This window comes from Panthera tigris, chromosome C2, assembly GCF_018350195.1.
Source record: "Panthera tigris isolate Pti1 chromosome C2, P.tigris_Pti1_mat1.1, whole genome shotgun sequence".
Lineage (NCBI taxonomy): Eukaryota > Metazoa > Chordata > Mammalia > Carnivora > Felidae > Panthera > Panthera tigris.
In genome coordinates, this window is record NC_056668.1 from 25,632,513 (window position 1) to 25,645,057 (window position 12,545).

Below are 12,545 nucleotides of genomic sequence, written 5' to 3' on the forward strand. Positions count from 1 at the left end.
CAAAATGGATGAAAGACCTAAATGTAAGACAGGAAGCCATCAAAATCCTCGAGGAAAAAGCAGGCAAAAACCTCTTTGATCTTGCCTGCAGCAACTTCTTACTCATCTCCAGAGGCAAGAGAAACAAAAGCAAAAATGAACTATTGGGACTTCATCAAAATAAAAAGCTTCTGCACAGCAAAGGAAACCATCAGCAAAACTAAAAGGTGACCAACAGAATGGGAGAAGATATTTGCAAACGACATATCAGATAAAGGGTTAGTATCCAAAATCTATAAAAAACTTATCAAACTCAACACCCAAAAACAAATAATCCAGTAAAGAAATGGCAAAAGACGTGAATAGACACTTCTCCAAAGAAGACATCCAGATGGCCAACCGACACATGAAAAAATGCTCAACCTCACTCATCATCAGGGAAATACAAATCAAAACCACCATGAGATACCACCTTACTCCTGTCAGAATGACTAACATCAACAACTCAGGCAACAACAGATGTTGGCAAGGATGCGGAGAAAGAGGATCTCTTTTGCATTGTTGGTGGGAATGCAAGCTGGTGCAGCCACTCTGGAAAACAGTATGGAGACTCCTCAAAAAATTAAAAATAGAAGTACCCTAAAACCCAGCAACTCCACAACTAGGTATTTATCCAAGGGATACAGGTATGCTGTTTCAAAGGGACACATGCACCCCCATGTTTATAGCAGCATTATCAACAATAGCCAAAGTACAGAAACAGCTCAAATGTCCATCGATGGATGAATGGATAAGGAAGATGTGGTCCATATATACATGCAGTATTACTCAGCAATCAAAAAGAATGAAATCTTGCCGTTTGCAACAATGTGGATGGAACTAGAGGGTATTATTCTAAGCAAAATTAGTCAGAGAAAGACAAATATCATATGACTTCACTCATACGAGGACTTTAAGACACAGAACAGATGAACACAAGGGAAGGGAAGCAAAAATAATATAAAAACAGGGAAAGGGACAACACATAAGAGACTCTTAAATATGAAGAACTAACAGAGGGTTACTGGAGGGGTTGTGGGAGGGGGGGATGGGCTAAATGGGTAGGGGGCATTAGGGAATCTATTCCTGAAATCATTGTTGCACTATATGCTAACTAATTTGGATGTAAATTAAAAAAATAAAATTAAAAAAACAAAAATAATAATAAACATAACCATATGAGTTAGGCAATGTTATTATTATTATTATTCCTATTTTACAAATAGAGAAACTATGTAGGAAGAGTGAATTTGGTACTTGCCCATATCATACTATAAAGAAATGGCAGAGTTAAAACTCAGGTTACCTGGCCCCGGCATCCAGGCTCATAACTGTCCCACAATGTGCCTATCATATGTGACTCCTTTTTTTGTTTGTTTGTTTTTATGAACATCACTTGTTAATGACTACAGTTGTATTTGAATCCATATTCTGACATTTGTCACTATTTGACAAATTATTTGCTTTCTCCGCTGGTAAAATGGGAATAATATGGCCTACTCAAATTAAATGAGCTGAATTAAATTAAATGAGCTAAACTCAGCACAGTGTCTGGCACACAGTGACATACCACAAGTGGCTGTTGCTAGTTTTATCACATCATTGCAAATACTGATGACAATACATGATTACACGGATAAAAATAATAGTAATCTTACTATGATTAGGACCTCTATCATATATTTTTGACAATTCATTATCTCATTTAATCTTTGTAACAATGCTGCAAAGAAAATATGATTCCTATTTCACATATTAAAAATATAGGACATCAGAATTGAGTAATAGACCTAAGACCTCATACCTATAAAGTAGTGTGAGCGTTTGTGTCATTTTTTGACAGAAATTAAAAAAAAAAGCAGAGGGCAGGGAAATGATTGCTTCTATGTGTGTGAGTGGATTCAGAATCAAACAAATGAATAAATAAGCCCTCAAAATTTAACTCTGCTCATTTGTCCTGACTCTTTCTCATTTAATTCTGATGACTGTCTGCTCTATTTTCTAAAAGCCATGGGTATACATCACAGGTGCACCAACAAGCACAACACTGACATCTTTCTATTTTTATCTTCCCAAGAGTATTTCTGTTGTAACTGATGTGTCGGTGGTGGTCGTGCTTTCATTTTTGTTTTCAAAATCCTGGAAGAAGATTTAACGTGGTAAAAGTATAGTACAATAATACATATTGATTTAGACCTTTGACATCCCTCATGGAGCAGATGCTAAGAGCTTGTTTCTTTTAAAAAGCAATTAACATATTATTTTTGATCACAAGAGAGTATTGTCTATTACACTATCCATTAAACAAAATAAGTAATTAAAAATATCAAATGCTTCTCAAAATAACTAGCAAAACTATATGAAAATAGAATTTTTGCTAAGTTGCCTTTCCTCAGGCCAATAACGATTTGCTTAGGTTCAGCTATGAAAATTTTAATTTACCTTATTAAGTCGTCTTCTTTCTAAGAAAAATGCAAACAAATAAAACATTTCTCTTAGCTGTGTATTCCTCTGCAAAACAGAATTAAAGAAAATTTGCATCTGCATTTTGAGTAATATACAGAATAACTGACATCCATGTCTTCGATATACTACTAAATGAATGCAAATTATTAAATGGACATGTATTATAAAGTGAAATAACACATGTAAGGTGCCTAACAGTCTGCTTATCACATAGAAAGCAATCAGTCAGTATTGGCTTTCATTTTTAATATTATGCTTTAGATTGCTAATATGCTACTTTTCTGAAGTCTTCATGACCTGCCAGTGCAGTGCTTAATTTAAGTGAAAAGGATCTTTACTAAGAGGTTCACCATCACAAGCCATCTGCCATTTGAGGAAAGTTTGGCATGTATCGAACAGCAATCTTCGCCACCATTAAGGTAAAAAAGAGAAATGCAGCAAAAGCTAGATGAAGCTAGTCATGGTGAACGTCCAGGGCTCTTGATTTTAACAGCATTCTGTCTGTCCCCAAAGAGAGTGCAGTGTACTGAGTGGGTCTCCCCCAAATGCACAGGTTGAAACCCTAACTCCCAATGGTATTAGGAGGTGAGGGTGGTATTAGGAGGTGATAGTATTAGGACATGAGAGCAAAGTCCTCATGAATGGGATTGGTTCCCTGATAAAAGGGACCTCAGAGAGCTCTCTCACCCTCTTCTGTCATATGAGGATATAATGCGGAGACAATCCTCTGTAACTTGGAAGAGAACCTACCAGAACCTACCCAAGATGGCACCCTGATCTTGGACCTCCAGCCTCCAGAACTCTGAGGAAAAAATTTCTGTTGTTTATATGCCACCCAGTCTATGGCACTTTCTTATAGCCACCCAAACTAAGAGTGTACTGATACTAAAGACAACTTTGTGTCTTTGGTCCCCAGAAGTACTCTCTGTCCATAAACACATATTTCTGTGATCCTGGTAAACAGCTCAGAGTGGAAGACAGGATATGTCTTTTACTCCAGGAGGCTATGGTGCCCTTTGGGGCCTGAGTTCTGGAGCCAGGGCCAATGTGGAAGTCCCTTCTCTTGGAGACCATAGCACCCACAAGTTCACAGAGAACCACTCTGTGTAATCATTCTGCTTCAGGATCTGAACTTCATGTACTGCATAGGTTTCAGAGTAGCTATCCTACTGTAACTGCCTTTAACTATGGAGAACAAACTGAGGGTTGATGGAAGGAGGCAGGTGGGGGATGGGCTACATGGTGATGGGCAGTAAGGAGGGCACTTGTTGGGATGAGTACTGGGTGTTGTATGTAAGTGATGAATCACTAAATCCTACACCTGAAACCAGTATTGCACTGTATGTTAACTGGCTGGAATTTAAATAAAAACTTGGAGAAAAAAATGTAATAAAGTTAAAATAAAGAAAACTGAAGGAAATGAGAACCAAGCTCTTCTTAACAACCTTAGGACTAGGATGTTATCTGTTAGGAATCATTTCTATAGTAGTTTTAGTAGTAGCACAGAAAAAATTATCTTTAAAAAGGAAAAATAGTTAGGGCCAGTATTAAGTTTCAGTCATTTAATTCATATAATTTGACATGTCTAGAAAACAATAGAATATGGGTAGAATCATAAACTGGTGTGTTATACTCATGGAAAAGAAACTATATCCAGATGTTTTCTGTCAAAGTGACGTATTTTATAATTATCAAATTTTCTTTTGCTTTTCTTTTGCAAAGAAATGGATGATGATGATAGGACTGGGGGTGATAATCAATGGGAGGATGAGGCCAATTGCATGGCATGAATTTTCTCTTTCTTACCTAGACCTTTTTAACAACCCATAAAGACACAACATATCAGGATGTAATATACTGTAACAGGAGGACTAAATGTATTTGCTGGCAGCAGAAACAAGTGTCTATTCAACAGTCCCTGAGTAATCCTTAGCATGATGGATCTAAATAAGCTATTATGGCTTTAACTAGTAAGTGAGGCATGTCATTACACTGTATTTATAACAAAAAGAAAGACATCCTCATGGGCCATTTGCCTAGAGCCTCATGGGCTCCTTAAACACCCCCAGGAAAGTTCCCCGTGTAAGCAGCAAGGCCAATAAAACTGAAGCCTGGCATGTTATCAAATTGTTATCAAAAGTCCCTGAATTGGTTGGCCCTCGTTCTCATATACTCTCGCCTCTATTAACTGAAAGTGACCTCTGGTTTTCAATTCAGGTATAGTCTGACTTTGGCTTTTGTTTTGTTTTTTACTCTGCCCTACTTCACCCTGCATTTCTTCTGTAGTCTCTGGCCACAAGCCCTGTATTTCCGCACCTTCCTTCCATGTTAGATGGTAGCCCAGGCCCTATGCTTGTAAATAGTTTCTCGTTTCCCTGACCTAATCCTGGGCCCTGTTTCTAACACACACTGGATTATTACTTTTTAATTTGTATTGTTATTAATATTATTGTTATTACCTCATTTGGGTTTTTTTTTTCTCTTTAGAAACCAAAACAAAAACTGGAATATGCTAAACTAATCTTTAGGATCAAGTTGCAGTCTATTTTTTAGGAAGTTCAATGTTGAAAGCTGAAACCTATCTCAGGGAAAAAAAATAGCTGTTTTGAGAGCAAGGTTTGGATTTTGAACTTTCACCCCTGTTATTTTTTATAATTAATATGAGTATTTGTCACAATGCTGTCAGCAGAACCACATTTCCCTTTCTTACCCATGAGACCTCTTTAATAATTTATTATCGGTGTGGGGAAGCTAAGGAAGCCCTTTTTCCATAGAATGAGGAGAAATACTTTATAGAAAATCAGGTGAGCTTTTTTGCTATTCTCCAAGGAATCTTTTAAAGTTCACAAGAGAGGAAGAGCTAATATGTTTCTTTTATATGACTGATATCATGACAGAAATACAGATGAAAAAAAGTGAGTTCCTGGAACAAGAGACACGAATGGGAGTGGCAATAGTAGCTAATTAGATTCCGGTCCAGGTAAGTAACATACATTACCAAAGTTCACACAGGACTTCAGGGAACCAAGAAAGACAAGCAGAAGAAACTCCCTGCCCCAAAATACCTTAAGACTATAACCCTGTTAGAGCTGTATTATAGTCACATATGTCCTGCAGACCAAGGAACAATTCTACACATTTAGCAAATATCTACTGAAGTTCACACCTGTGGTTTGCTTAGGAAAATCCTAAGACAGAAGCATATTAAAATAGGACTCAATGTCAGTTATGACTGAGGCCCTACATCAAAAATATTCATCATTAGGGGCGCCTGGGTGGCTCAGTCAGTTGGGTGTCTGACTTCGGCTCAGGTCATGATCTCACAGTTTGTGAGTTCGAGCCCCGCATCAGGCTCTGTGCTGACAGCTCAAAGCCTGGAGCCTGCTTCGGATTCTGTGTTTCCCTCTCTCTCTGCCCCTCCCCTGTTCATGCTATGTCTCTCTCTCTCTCTCTCTCTCTCTCTCTCTCTCTCTCTCTCTCTCTTAAAAATGAGTGAACATTAAAAAATTTTTTAAAGAATTCATTATTATCACGTTCCAAACTGAGTTGCTAGACTACCAAGACCTAACAATATTTGAAAACGAGACAGTCAAAATGCAATTTTGCAACTTTTATTTTAGCACCCACATTAAGTGTTTAAGAGGCTGAAAAGAAAATTTCTTTCAAAAAAAACCCTGTTAGAGTGGTTGTTTCTGCATCTCCTACTACAGACAAAAACAGGGGGTGTTTCTCTCCTCAACCTGACAATGATGAAAAAGATTCAAAAGGTCCATTTGCAAAGGTTGATATATGTCTCCCAACATGACCAGGTGGAGACTGACCATCCATGTCAAGAAAACGCAAGGGAGAGATCTCTGGCTGAGGGGAGCTCTACAAAAAGCCTATACTCTGCCATTTTCCATCTGCCAAACACAAATACTGCTGATGGCAAGACTAATCAAGTAGTCTTGCTCCCATCCTCTGCATGATCCTGGTGGAGCCAGAAACATAGCATGAAAGGGGAGCAGAGGTAGAAAGCAAGGTGGGGGTATGAGAAGAAGCTGGCCATGCCCCACGCCCTTCATGTAGGCTCTGGACTTCAAAAGACCTCCTATGGGGAAGGGGAGAAGCTTTGACTTTGAAGCAAAATTACATACCAATGATTGAAATGAAATTACTTAGAAGACCACAGCAACCTGAGATTTTCTCCAGAGGAAACAGAGAAGCTAGTCTCATAGGATGGATTCGAAGAAAAGGTGGGAAACAAAAATGAAGTTGCTTTATAATTGACGCTGGTAGCTCATTTGTTTAGTGTTCTGGTTGTAAAAATAATTCTTCATGTTTTTCTTTCAGAATAAAAAGTATGTTCCTACAAGTCAAAAAATGCTTTCAGGTTGCTGCTTTTTTTTTGTTATATATATTTTTAGCTAATAAAAATTCTCTACTCAAATCATTTTTTTAATTTTTAAATTCCTCTCGGATTTTATGGTAGGAATCATATAAATTCAGATTTTTTAGGTCCTCAGAGGCCTCATCCAAGGGGTGAATAAATTTCCATAAAAGTAGCCAAGTGGCCTCTGATTAAATACCTCCAGGTTCATGACTTCATGAGGCATTTCAGTCTTTGTTGAAGAGCATTTATTATTAAAAAGTTCTTCCTCATATTAAAGATAAAATCTAAATACTGCCTTATTCACTTGGCAAAAATGCACTCAGCCTTCAATTCCCAGTTCAAATACCCCCAAGATGTTTTCCTGGTCCCCAAGAGTCGACCTGATTCCCCAGTGTCCCCACTTGTGTCCCCACTGTGCCTCTTATTGACTTTTCCTATGCCACTTAGCATGGGGTGCTTCCTATCTTGGTTTATGTCACTGCCTCCTTCTCTAGAATGAGCAGCTGCTGCTTGCTAATTCACTGTATGGAGTCCTGCAGAGGATCCCAAGATAATCACACATGGTTTCTGGCCTCAAGTTGCATTACATCCACAAACAGGGATAAAACATGAACACTGATAACCTTAGCATAAGCTAGAAGGAAATAAGTGCCTCAGGTACGTGCAGATTCTCGAAGAAGAAACATTATTGTTTAGATTTTTCTCTCTTGAGAGAGTATCTTTACTGTAGTCTCATTTTTTCCCATCCTTTCGGGTATATTTTACATTCTACACTTCAATTTACCAACAATTGGTGATTTTTTAAAAAAGATTTTTTTTCCTGGCCTGGATAAGAGTAAAACCTTAATACCATTGATGGTGTCTGAATTAGACATTCAAAGACAGGTAGCATGGGAGCATAGGTTAAAAAAAAAAAAAAAAAAAAAAGGTCTCTTCAGGGTCTCCTGGGTGGCTGAGTCGGTTAAGCATCCAGTTCTTGATTTCGGTTCAGGTCATGATCTGGTGGTTATGAGATCCAGCCCAGTGTAGAGCCTGCTTATGATTCTCTCCCTCTTCCTTTGCCCTTCCCCCACTTGTGCACATGCTTTCTCTCTCTCTCTCTCAAAACAAAAGGAGGGGTGTGAGGAGGCTTCTGTAGGGCAAATAAAATGGTGATGAGGAAGAAGAACCAAATTAGCTGTCACATAACATATACAAGGAATAACAAGTCATTCCATTCAGCAGAAGCCCTGTGAGGTAATCAAGTAATCATGTTGCCAGAGTACAAAAGATCTGGAGCACCAAACGTCCTGGAACCTTCACCTCACTTGGAGGTCTGCACAAGTAAATGAGATCCAGGGCCCCACATCTCACTTCAGAACTGAAAGATTCACTCACTCTCCCAACACTTCCGCAATGAGGTCACAGGCATGAAACCTAGGCTTGGTTGGTCAAGTGTGCTTCAGCAAGACCCTGAACATTAAGGGAGACACCCAAAGATGTAGGAACAGTTAGAAAGAATCAAGTTGGTGGTGACAGCTGAGCCAAGAATCCACCCAGCTGCATGAGAGTTGGGATTGTTATTTAATATTATTCAAGAACATGAGTCCCTCAAGAACATCAAATTAAAAATTTCTTAGGATTATCAACTTTGTATCCAATTCATATGTCTAGAATCTAACATGCTTAAATTCAGCACTAAAAATCATCTAAACTATTTGAAATTGTAGTGGAAATGTTAGTATATGGTGTATAAAGGCATAACTAAATATTCTTACATACCAGCATGTTAGCTGAATGCAACCCTCTTGTTTTCTATGCAGGAAAAAATATATATATAAAAGGTCTATATAGCAGTTGGTAGGAAAAGTTCTTCAGCTTCCAAAGCATGCAACTTACATGATTCTTAGCATTACAGCTCAGTGTGGAAATACAGAAAGACAGAGACAGAGAGAGAAACAGACAGAGACCAAGAGGAGAGGAAAGGTAAAAGAGTATACATTTTTAATTTTATATATTTGTATATTAAATAAAATTATTTTCTATTTTAAAATTATAGGATATATTTATATTTGTATATTTTATATTTACAGGATATATAGCAATGGCATTTTGTGAGACTTAAAAGGCCTGAATCCGGACAAAAAAGGACTTCTCAAAGTCTTATATACTGACTGTTATTCTTCTCAGCAAGGACCACAGGGGAGCTTCAAAGAGCTCTGTCGGAGACAAAGGTCTTACTAAATTTGAATCTACACTGTCTCTTGTTATGGTTAGCAGGGAGGCTCTCTTGTTATGTTTACCAAGAAGAATAAAGAAGTTTATAAAGTTTATAAAGAATAAAAATGTCTAACATAGGTCCTAGGCTGTCTTTCATTTCAGATTGGCTCTTTCATTTCAGGTTGGTATGAAATAAAATTAACTCAAGCAGATTCACATACAAACACATGGCACTGCTTGTTTTTGTTTTGTTATTATATCTTGTTTTTTTGACATAAAAGAGAGTATATATATACCCAAATATTATTTTGCACCTTTAATATAAATTTTGTGAGGGCTTATATTGCCAAATAAATATTTATCTGTTAAATAAATTAAATTTTATTTATTTATTAAATAAATGTATTATATAAATAAACATCTGATTAAATTATTTAAACATCTGATCAAATATCTGGTTACATGTTCCTCAGAGTTTTAGGGCATTTAAAAATTTTTTTAAATTTAGTTTTGAGAGACAGAGAGAGACAGAGCGTGAGTGGGAAGGGGCAGAGAGAGAGGAGACAAAGAATCTGAAGCAGGCTCCAGGCTCTGAGCTGTCAGCACAGAGCCCGATGTGAGGCTCGAACCCACAGACCATGAGATCATGACCTGAGCTAAAATACGATGTTCAACCGACTGAGCCACCCAGGTGTCCCTAGGGCATTTTAAATAAATACAGTCTACAAATATATCTATGTGTGTATATACCCAAATATACACATATATACACAAGTTATATATATATATATATATATATATATATATATATATATATATATACATACACACACACACAAATATATACACATATATATGTAGAAGGAAATCCTAAAGTGGTCATAGTCTATTAGATAAATCCATCGAATTTTAGACTTGGAGGAAACTCAGCAGTCCCTTCATCAACACCCTTCATTTTACAGATGAGGCCCAAAGAGAAACGACTGAGTTTTTCAAGTTCTCACTGAAGGGCCCTAAAAGAGCCAAGATAGATTTTTAGGTATGTCGTGTTCCCATAAGAGAATGCAGTTTCCAATATTTGCCCACATCTTGTTCTTAAATATAGAACCAGGACCTCAAATACTTTCCAAATCCCTCAAAATATTGTAGCAAAACCAATATTTATAACACAAAAAGTCATGGACTAATAATCTCATTCCTACAATTTTCATATTCTTCCTTTTCTCAATTCCAGCAAACATTACCTCTCCCCTGTGTATATTTACATGCACATTCTTCAAGGAATCTTTAGTGTTGAACTTTTGCAAGGCATGGGTTAAAACTTCCCATAGGAAATAACAGCCAATAAGCCAACTTGTGTCCAGGTAGATGGGGTAGGCCCAGCTGAACTTGAAGACTGTCAGTGGAATTTAAATCTCACACTGTATCAACAAAGTTAGCAAGATCCATAACTTCCTAGATGTGAGTTATTCCTAAAAACAGCAAATATTCCATTTTTCTCATGACTTCACACAGCTAGAGGATTCAAGTAAGGCAAAACTTAATGTTTTTTGCAACTGCTGAAAATTTTCGCCCTCTACATTGTGCCAATAATCCTGTTTTATAATTATATTTTACATAATGCTTTTTTTTCCCAGGGATTTGGAGGGAGATAAATGACTTCCTTTGGGGCCAGATGCTTTGTATTCACATCAAAAGGTTTGCCCCAACGCAACTGCCCCTGCTCCAAATTGTGTCTTTCTCAGAGTCATGAAGCATGGGACGGGTTATAAGTGTAATGTCAGATGGCTTATGATTTGTTTTAATAACCGGCAGTGAGATGCTTGTTATTCACATTAAACACATAATAGCCATAGCAGGTGGTGCAGTTTTGTTCTTGATATATCGTAAGAGGCTGAAATATAATGATATTATATTGTATAGTATGTTTCTCTTCAAGCTCTCTCTCCAGAATCAAAGAAAATTTGTGTTACTGTGATTTAAAATACTGCATGTTTAGTTCTTTGCTTTTCTATTAAGTCAGTGTTAGAAGAAAAACGATTATGAATACATATTACTTTTTAAATGTTCTCCCTAGGCAAGGGTCTGGATGGATGCTCTGGTTACCTAGGAGATGAAGACAAAATGAAAATTGATTGACTTATCAAATTGATTGTGAGCTGAGCTTCAAGTGGCAGCTGTGTGTGCTGCACATGAAATGTAGGTGCTTGGAAGTGACTTTTTTTTGTCACATCAGTAATGACGCCACATAGATTACTAGGTAGAGTGAAATGGTGATATTTTATTAGAAAATGCAGTATTGAATAATTATCCTAATGATTACAGTTGGGGAAAAAAGAGTTTTAAAGAAGTAACTCTGGCCTGGATGTTTATTTCAATGTGTCACTTAAAAATGATTGCAGTGATGAGAGCAGAATTCTATCCATAGTAGGAGCCCTGCTGCAGGCTTGCTTTTTAGCAATAATAACCCTGCCTTCTGTCGGCTGAGATGGCACTAGTGGGAAGGAAACTTAATGGATCTTACTGTAAAAGCAGCTATAACCTCCACCCCCTTTATTCCTCTATTCCTCATGCAATTTTTCTAGACAATTTGGCAAGACAAGCTAGAGACATAAAAGGAAGTTTCATTTTCTAAGCCCTGCAAACTTTCCATTAGTATCATCTCTCTTCAAAAGACCATATCTTTTCCTCCAAGTTTGTAATTTTGTGATGTCTCGTTACCACCTCTAGCCCTCTACCAGAGTCCACCCTTCCAGTTACCTATTTTCAGCACCACTATTAAAACTTACATATCCAGTGTCTCATTGTGGCCAAGATTCTTCTCTTATATAGCAATCCAAATGGAAATAATCTGCTAATTAGAGTGTTACTATGTTATAATAGTATAAGGAGTTATTCCTCAAAGTTATTTTCATTGTGTTGGAGACAGAGCCTTAAACCAAAAGAATGGACCTATAATGGTAGAATGAAGCCTCTCCTGGGAGACAAGTCGTCATAGGAACCTTCCTCTTTGCTCAGTTCACACCCTGTAGTCACCATAAAATTGCAACATGTGAGCCAGAACAATTTATCTCAGGAACTAATCAAACACTAGACCAAGAAACGAAGAAGGAAAAACAACTGGAATTTTCCCTCTCTCACTGTCGAAATGCCATTCTCCCATGACCGTGTGACTTCATGCAAACTTCCAGTTAATGTAGAAATTGCCAGATTTGCTACTAACTGATGAAACTGAGCAGGTAAATAGCAAATAGTGATATAAGTGGTGCAGTTGAGGCACTGGTAACTTAACTTTGCAAAAAAGCAACTACCTATAAAGCTCTATCCTTGATATAATGAAGGAAGACTGCTAAAGGGAACATAGAGCAAAATGGAGGGCTCAAGGGAAGGAAAATGCACGTTACTGATGGACATAAGAGATGAATTAAAAATGTAGTGATTGCGATGTTTCTGGATAGGAAGTGTCTATGTTATAAATAGATCAGATTTC